Source organism: Pongo pygmaeus, chromosome 14 (assembly GCF_028885625.2).
Source record: "Pongo pygmaeus isolate AG05252 chromosome 14, NHGRI_mPonPyg2-v2.0_pri, whole genome shotgun sequence".
Classification (NCBI taxonomy): domain Eukaryota; kingdom Metazoa; phylum Chordata; class Mammalia; order Primates; family Hominidae; genus Pongo; species Pongo pygmaeus.
In genome coordinates this window covers 51986943-51994359 of record NC_072387.2, presented here as the reverse complement: position 1 = coordinate 51994359, position 7417 = coordinate 51986943, and the positions used below count along the sequence as shown (strand labels likewise).

Genomic DNA, 7417 nt, shown 5'->3' with positions numbered 1-7417 from the left:
GACTCAGCTTCTGTCTCACTTACTGAACTGAAAATGAACCAGCAGTCAAAAGTAGGGAGGTGACATCTCATCTAGAGCAATGAAGAATGAGTTGAGGCAAAAAAGGGGGGGGACAAAAAAGAACTTTACTACTGGATTGCTCTTTGTGTTGCTGCATTTCCTGTTTCTTTTGCTTTTTCTTTTTTCTCTTCAGTTTTCTGCCAATAAAATATAGTCAATTTGTCTCATAACTATAGCCTCAAGGCTAGTAACTCTTTGAAATGGCAAAAGTGCAAACAAAAATGCTCTTAAATTTTAAAAACCTGGAGCTAAGTTGATCTTCCTCTTAATCTTTATTTGCCATTTGAAGTTTTTTTAAAAATTAAACCATTGACAATATTTACATTGGCAAGGCTAAGCTTAAACAAAGTCTTATTTAGGTACAGTGGTAATGAGAGTTTACCTTTTTTATTTTTAATTTAAATCTGTCTTTGCACAATTAGCAAATTATTAAATGACCTCTCCTGCAAAGTCTGCAAGCAATTGCCTGTTCCAACTAATAAGAGAACATGTTTTACAAGGTTCATGTTGATTAATTGACAAATGCTGATAAAATCAAAGCAGTGCAAAAATGCAGTGCACCAGCTGCAGCATAAATTACTTCTGTTCAATAATGTTTCCAGTGGCTATACATTTATGGTTTACCTTTCAATAAATATTACTGTCTTAATTGAAACATCCATTGTGGAAATTTATCTCTGAAGATGATTGTCAGGAACCACGGCTAGGACTAAACATTTCTATATCTGTGTATGCTTTTCTGCTCAATTAAAGGCATTGATTACTGTGAACATTTTAAAGATGGATGCTTTATATTTTGTATGAAAGGAACACAGATTTTAATATACTTGGAAAATCATATACTCTTGATTGACCTCAGTGTTCTCTACATTTCTGATAGATTCAACAATAAATACAAAATATAACTTCAAAACTACTAGCCTTACACCAATCCATCAGCTGTTATGGCAGCTATGAAGGTCTCCATTAGAAGGGCTATAGCTGGCTTGTTTTATGCTCATGTATGTTTCCAGCATCAGAGATGCTTGGCCAGACCCAGATTTTTCCTTTTGCATATGAATGAGCAAAAAAGATGTCAGAAAGATCTCCTGCATCGTGGATGAAACCCAAAGGTCCAGAGAATTCCAGCAGACAGGGAATGTAAGTCAGGGCACAGACTATCTTGCAGGGTTCCTACTCCTCTCCTGTTGTGGTCCATGTCCATCTGACAGACTTCCATACTCTACTGCCTTAAGAACACCTGGCATGTAAATTTAGGGGCCCAACCAAACTGATCCTTTAGTTTAGACATCCTAAGATGTCCTGCTCATCCACACTCCTGGAAAAGTAGATATCTTCCACAAAGTGACATCGACATACTTTTCTCAACAAAGTCGTTTCAGTTCAACAAATATTTATCAAGCCTACTGTATGTCAGGCACTGTGCTGGGCCCTTGGGATATACACACACATCAGACAGTTTATCTGGAAGAAGCTTACAATAGACAATCATATCTCTGAACATTTGCAATGTGTTATTTAAAAGACATCTTTCTATAATTTGCCAATTTTTTGAGCTCCTATTGTGTGCCAGGTATTATTGTAGGTGTTCAAGAAATATTCTAGATGTTTTCTTTCTTTGGTATTAATCAGAGGCCACTATGTTCTCATGGCCCTCTAAGGCAAATCTCATTTGCCAGTATTCTGTTTGAGCTACCCCACTTGCTGATTACCAGTTCATATTGTACTCAAGATTATCGCAGCTTCCAGACCTGGATTGAGATTAGGGTTTGACTGGTAGGACAGGACTGATCAGAGACTATCATTCTAAACTTTAGTCAAAGAGTACTGTGCCCCCAGGATGGGCATGAGGACTGTGGAATAGGAATATGGGATTGTTGGATGAGGGAGTTAAGGGCAATTTGGGGCATGTGAGAACCAAGCTGATTTGGAGATGTGGATCACAGTAGGGACAGATTAAACTGGCAAGCCAAGGCTGAAGGTTGGGCAGAAGTTAGATGGGGTTTATAAACAGGAGAATTCCAAGTATTTGACTAGAAGGTAAGCCCAGAAGGCAGAATAGCCATGGAGGGCATAGGGAGGCAGCCAGTTAGGAGAGATCAATGCAGGTTAACAAGCGGGTGAGTTAGAGTCGTCGGCCCAGTAGGCATTTAAGCATTCTAGAAGATAAGGAGCCACTGGGATATATTCAACCATCAAGAAACTCAGGTTTAAGAAGGAAAAAAAAAAAGGAAATCCTTGCCACTGAAATTCTGGTAATCTAGGCCACAAAGCTCTGAGCAAGTGGCAGTGAGATGGAGAATTTCTGAGTCCAGGCTTATTTTATTCTCTCAGCCCAGACATCATTAAGACAGTGTCTGGCATGCTGTAGTCACTCCACAAATATTCCACTGAACTGACCTGGGTTCCAAAAGGGAGGCAGATTCCAAAATGAGGCCATCCTTATATGGCAGTATACAAATTAAAGTGTCTTGGCACTTAATGAAGAAAAAAAAAGGCACAGGACAAACCCACAAGAAGGAAGATGATCATTTGTTTCAAAGATACCTGCATTGTCTCAGTATTTACATTTGTTCCCTCCCTTAATTTCTTTTCTTGTGGGTTGGCATTTAGGAAGAAGGGAGACAGACTACTGTGGAGCCTGGAAAGTTCTGAATGTGTGGTTAGCTATTACCCAGATTGGAGATGTTTTCCTCATGGGAGCTTTCAGAAAGAAAGCAATGAAAAGGGAAGGCTGAAGTGATTAAACCCTGCAGAACTCCCAGGTTTATGTCTGTGAAGATTCCAGTGAGGAGCCAGAGCTTAGCTGAATTGCTTGCGTCACACCCAGAATCTCTTATCTCCCAGGAAGGGGCTTCCTGATGACCTCCATCCCCAGGAGGCTCTTTTGCTTTTGGTGATAGCTGTCAGTAAAAATAATAGGAAAGATTGTTCCATGTGCCCTTGGTAACGGTCCTATTATGCTAGTGTTGTACATCACACATAAAAGTTGTAAAACACAGTCTTTTAAAAAATGCCCTCTTTGACAAAGTTGGGTCATTGAGATCCAATAAAAACCACCTGAGCAGCATCCATGCCCTTCAATCGCCATTCAGAGCCCCCAAGCCAGGAAAGACCGGAGCACCATTCCTCATTCTGCAGTCCTGGACCATGTTCCCTGTTTTAACACTAGATGGGACCTTGTTGTTATTACAGTGGCTTTTTTTAAAAAAGGAAATGTATAAGACCCAGAAAGTGGGCCAGGGGCAGTGGCTCACACCTGTAATCCCAGCACTTTGGGAGGCCAAGGCGGACGGATCACGAGGTCAGGAGATCAAGACCATCCTGGCTAATACGGTGAAACCCCATCTCTACTAAAAATACAAAAAATTAGCCAGGCGTGGTGGCGGGTGCCTGTAGTCCCAGCTACTTGGGAGGCTGAGGCAGGAGAATGGCGTGAACCCAGGAGGTGGAGTTTGCAATGAGCTGAGATCGCGCCACTGTGCTCCAGCCTGGGCAACAAAGCAAGACTCCGTATCAAAAAAAAAAAAAAAAGACCCAGAAAGAAGAAAACATTTCTCTAGAACATAGTATTGTTCTATAGAATCAGAGAGCACTGGAGCAGAAAACAGCCAGGAAAAGAGTCCAGTCCAGTCCTTGCTTCTCATTCTTACTTGAGAAAACTGTGACCAGCCCAAGTTCACAGAGTGGGTCAGTGGCAGACCCAGAACTGGAAGCCAAAACCCAGGTCTCCCTAGCCCAGGGCAGCCTCTGCCCCCTGCCTCATGGCCACATGCCCAGGGAAGAGGTGTGGGTGACACTTGGATCCAACAAACCATCTTCTTTTATATAGAGAATAATAAAAGGGTGAAATCCCCAAGGCTTGTCCTCCTGAATACATCCCTCCTACAACTTGACTCTGTAGATGACTCAAAGAAAAATGAACAACGAACACAATTCAGTTTTTGCACCTCTCTTATACACGTTTTTAAAATGCCAATATGAATGAATTAACTTGATTTTTTAAAATGTGAATAAATGAAATATGTTTCTAGCTAACTTAATAATTTAAAATTCTGGTTTAGTTGGGCACTGTGAAACGGGTCACAGTCTGTCTTCTTGGTCTTCTCAGCCATTTACCGGCCATCTTCACTTGAGCTATTGTCACCCCTGACCTTTTCCTAGAACCCAGCTGAAGACAAGGGATGTCCCAGAACTTTTTTCTCTCTCCAGATCCACCCAGGGGACCTTGCTTTTCTACTCTTCCTTTGCCATCTGTGAAAGAAGTAGAATATGAAGCCTGTAGCTCAGCCTTCACCTCCACTCACACCATTGTGATTAAATTATTGAAAGAAAATGATCCGCTCTCCTTGCTCTCCTTGCTGCTGACTAACAGGTCCCAGCTCAGAGCAAAATCCTTGCAGACCCTGTAGTTGATAGGCCTGGCAGACTGTGTTTTAGCAGACTCTTTCTTAAGAAGGTTAAGGCTTATGTTTTAAGCCGACTGAAAAGGGGTGCTATTGCAGTCTGCTTAAAACACTTTTGTTTTTCCTCAATTCACTGGTAGCTCCCCCTACCCCACTCACAGGCCTACAGTGCTAATTCTAATCTTTAGTTCAGTTACTGCAGCGTTCTCACTTTCTCTGTATCTACCAAAGTACTTCACATCCTCTTCTTACTATCTGTACTTCCTAAACAGCTAGGATCCTTGGGAGAAGAGCAGGCTAGTCATAAAGAAACAATCTAGATTGTAATTTTTGCTTCATGTTAGACATTGCACACTTAAACCTTTTTGAAGTAAAATGCTTCTAAAAGTCAAATCTGAAAAGCTTGGCATGTGTGGATAATTGTTTTTTCTTCACTTGGAATGCCTCTCCTCTGCCTGGTCTGATCCTATTCATCCTTTACAACCAGCTCAAATGTCACCTCCTCAGGTGAGCTTCCACTCTCCCTACACACAGGTTGCCTTCCAGGATCCTCGCTCTTTACTCCATGTGCTGCCAGAGCCTCTTATTCCCACACCGGAATATACCAGTTATCTCAAGTACATTATAATCAGTTATATACGTGTCTGTCCTGCCAGCACAGTTGTGGACTCCTTATCAAGAGGGACAGTGGATGGTGCCTGATTCACCTTGCATCACGCAGGCAGAGCATAATAGATGATGTACATCAGGACTTCCATGCATATTTACAGGATTAAATCAAATTATGTCAGTGCCAGCTCTTTTAATATAAGGATTCTGAGCTTTTGGAAGGTGGATCAAGTAAAAGCATAATTTAAAAGTCATAGTCTTCTGAAATTTCCTGAAGACAGTTCCTGAAGATTTAAAATGTTTATATTCTTATTTTTAATGCGCACATGTTATATAAAATTAGCCATATATTACTATGTATATGGGGACACTGGTCATTTATTTGCTCCCCACATCTGAATTGAACAGAATTTTTGGTCATAGATTCTCTTTGCTATATACGAAAGACGTATACTGGAAACGTGTGTAAATCTAATGTCTGTAAATAAAAGTATGTGTTAAAATGCACTAAGGGAGCTGTTTATAGAAAACATTTTTCCAAGTGAATAATATTTATATAAAAATGATAATTTCTGAACTTATCAGAGGATGTGCCTTTCATAGAGTAGTATTTTTCCCAGAATGATAAAGGCACTTCTATATTCCAGTCAAAATTCTCCTGGCATTAATTTTGTTTTTCCATAGTATATTTAAAACACTGGACTTATTCTTAAGAAGATTTTTAATTTATACAACAGACATTCTAAAGTTAATAACTCCTCTTACTATCATAAAATTGGTATGTATTATGTATTATTTCTCAGCCCATTAATAAAAAATTACTTGCATGGGCATTTAATGATTTTAACACTAATATTATTTGAAGGAATCCGTATATTATACCCTTGATTTGCAAGAAGAACTGAGGGCTGATGTGAACGCTGACACAGAGCCGGGATATGGAAAAGGACCCTAGGCATAAATCTCAGTGAAACACTTATTGTCCAAAGAACCAAAAATATTGTGCTTGGAACTGAAGTTTTATGAGTCTTATTTAAATGTTTCCATTTTCATTTTTACCAGATTGGCCAAATTCAGAGCAAGGCATGGGTTAGGGTGGTGTGGGCTTGGGGATATTGTCATTGGTATTTAGAGTGAGTGACTGTCAGTGTCTCTGTGCATTCAGAATGCAGGGTCACTGCTGCCTCTTGCCCTATCTCCCAGTGGTGGGCACAGCAGAGGTCTTTTAATAATGCATTCACTAAGTTGAAAAATAATATTCTTGGCTCTGGAACTACATATTTAACACATTCTCAGGCTATGCCATATGGAAAGCCTAGTGCTTTTAGACTGAGGTTCTGCCATGCATAAATAAAACACTTGAGTGTTGACCTTTTTCAGTAAACAATACTAGAAATGTTGAGTACCTTTAAAATTCAAATGCAGGTTTTAAAATGTGTTCTCATTTTCATGGGCAGCTGAGACCAGCCTGCACTAATACCCAGCTAATCTGGGGGCTGTGAAGAGCTGGGGAATCAGTCCGACTCGGCTCCTCTATGCTTGTTTTAGCTCCATGTGCGGAGGCTCTGGGGCCCTGGTCTGTTCAATTCTCCCTACGTGTAGGCGTTTTAATTTCCCAGGAGATCTCTCCCGTGTCTGGGCATTCGTATGGTGAGCATCAAATCTGGACCCACATATATGCCTCTACCCAATTTTAATTAAGTAGTAAAACTGGTCTTTATTTATTAGAATTTTATTTCAAACACCAACATCCCTCCTTCTACCTCTACCTTTAAAAACATTTCTATTGGCTTAAAAAAAAAAGTGGTTTTTTTGCTCCTAAAAAAAATATCTAAGGAGAAAACCTCCACTTCATTGTGAGATCTTGTCCAACTTTTATTACTGGCTCTTGGGATCACAACATACAGAGTGGAAGTAGCTGACTGGAGATTGCATTTACCCAAAAATGATGATTACCAGCAGACCCGCAGTGCCGCCTTGGGGCAGGTAGGTTCTAGGGCAGGACCTCCAGGTGGGAGAGCTGTATCTGACCTATTCTACTGAATTAAAAATTAAAATCTGTTTAGAAGCAGGCTGGTCATTTCTAGCCTAGAGCATCTAGTAGTAGTCCTGGGTTAATGAATGTGTTTTAGAATCAAGTTTCCTTTCTCCTTGCTTCAAATGGCCCCTCTCCCTTTGTTTTACTCCTCCTGTCTTTTTTCCTGTCTAAACAATGGAAGTAACCATGATAATTCCAACAATTCGAGCTGAGATACTGATTTATAAAAACATACAGCCCTTGTAAGAAATGACATGTATATTTAGCTTAGTATAATGTAATTTCAATCAGTTAACTGGAGTCA

General features: G+C 40.2%; 1 protein-coding gene across 23 annotated transcripts in view; it reads left to right on the top strand.

Annotated features, from left to right (window-relative positions):
- Positions 1–7417, top strand: part of ENOX1 (ecto-NOX disulfide-thiol exchanger 1) — a 570778-nt gene that overhangs the window by 335269 nt on the left and 228092 nt on the right. The gene's annotated exons all lie outside the window — the stretch shown is intronic.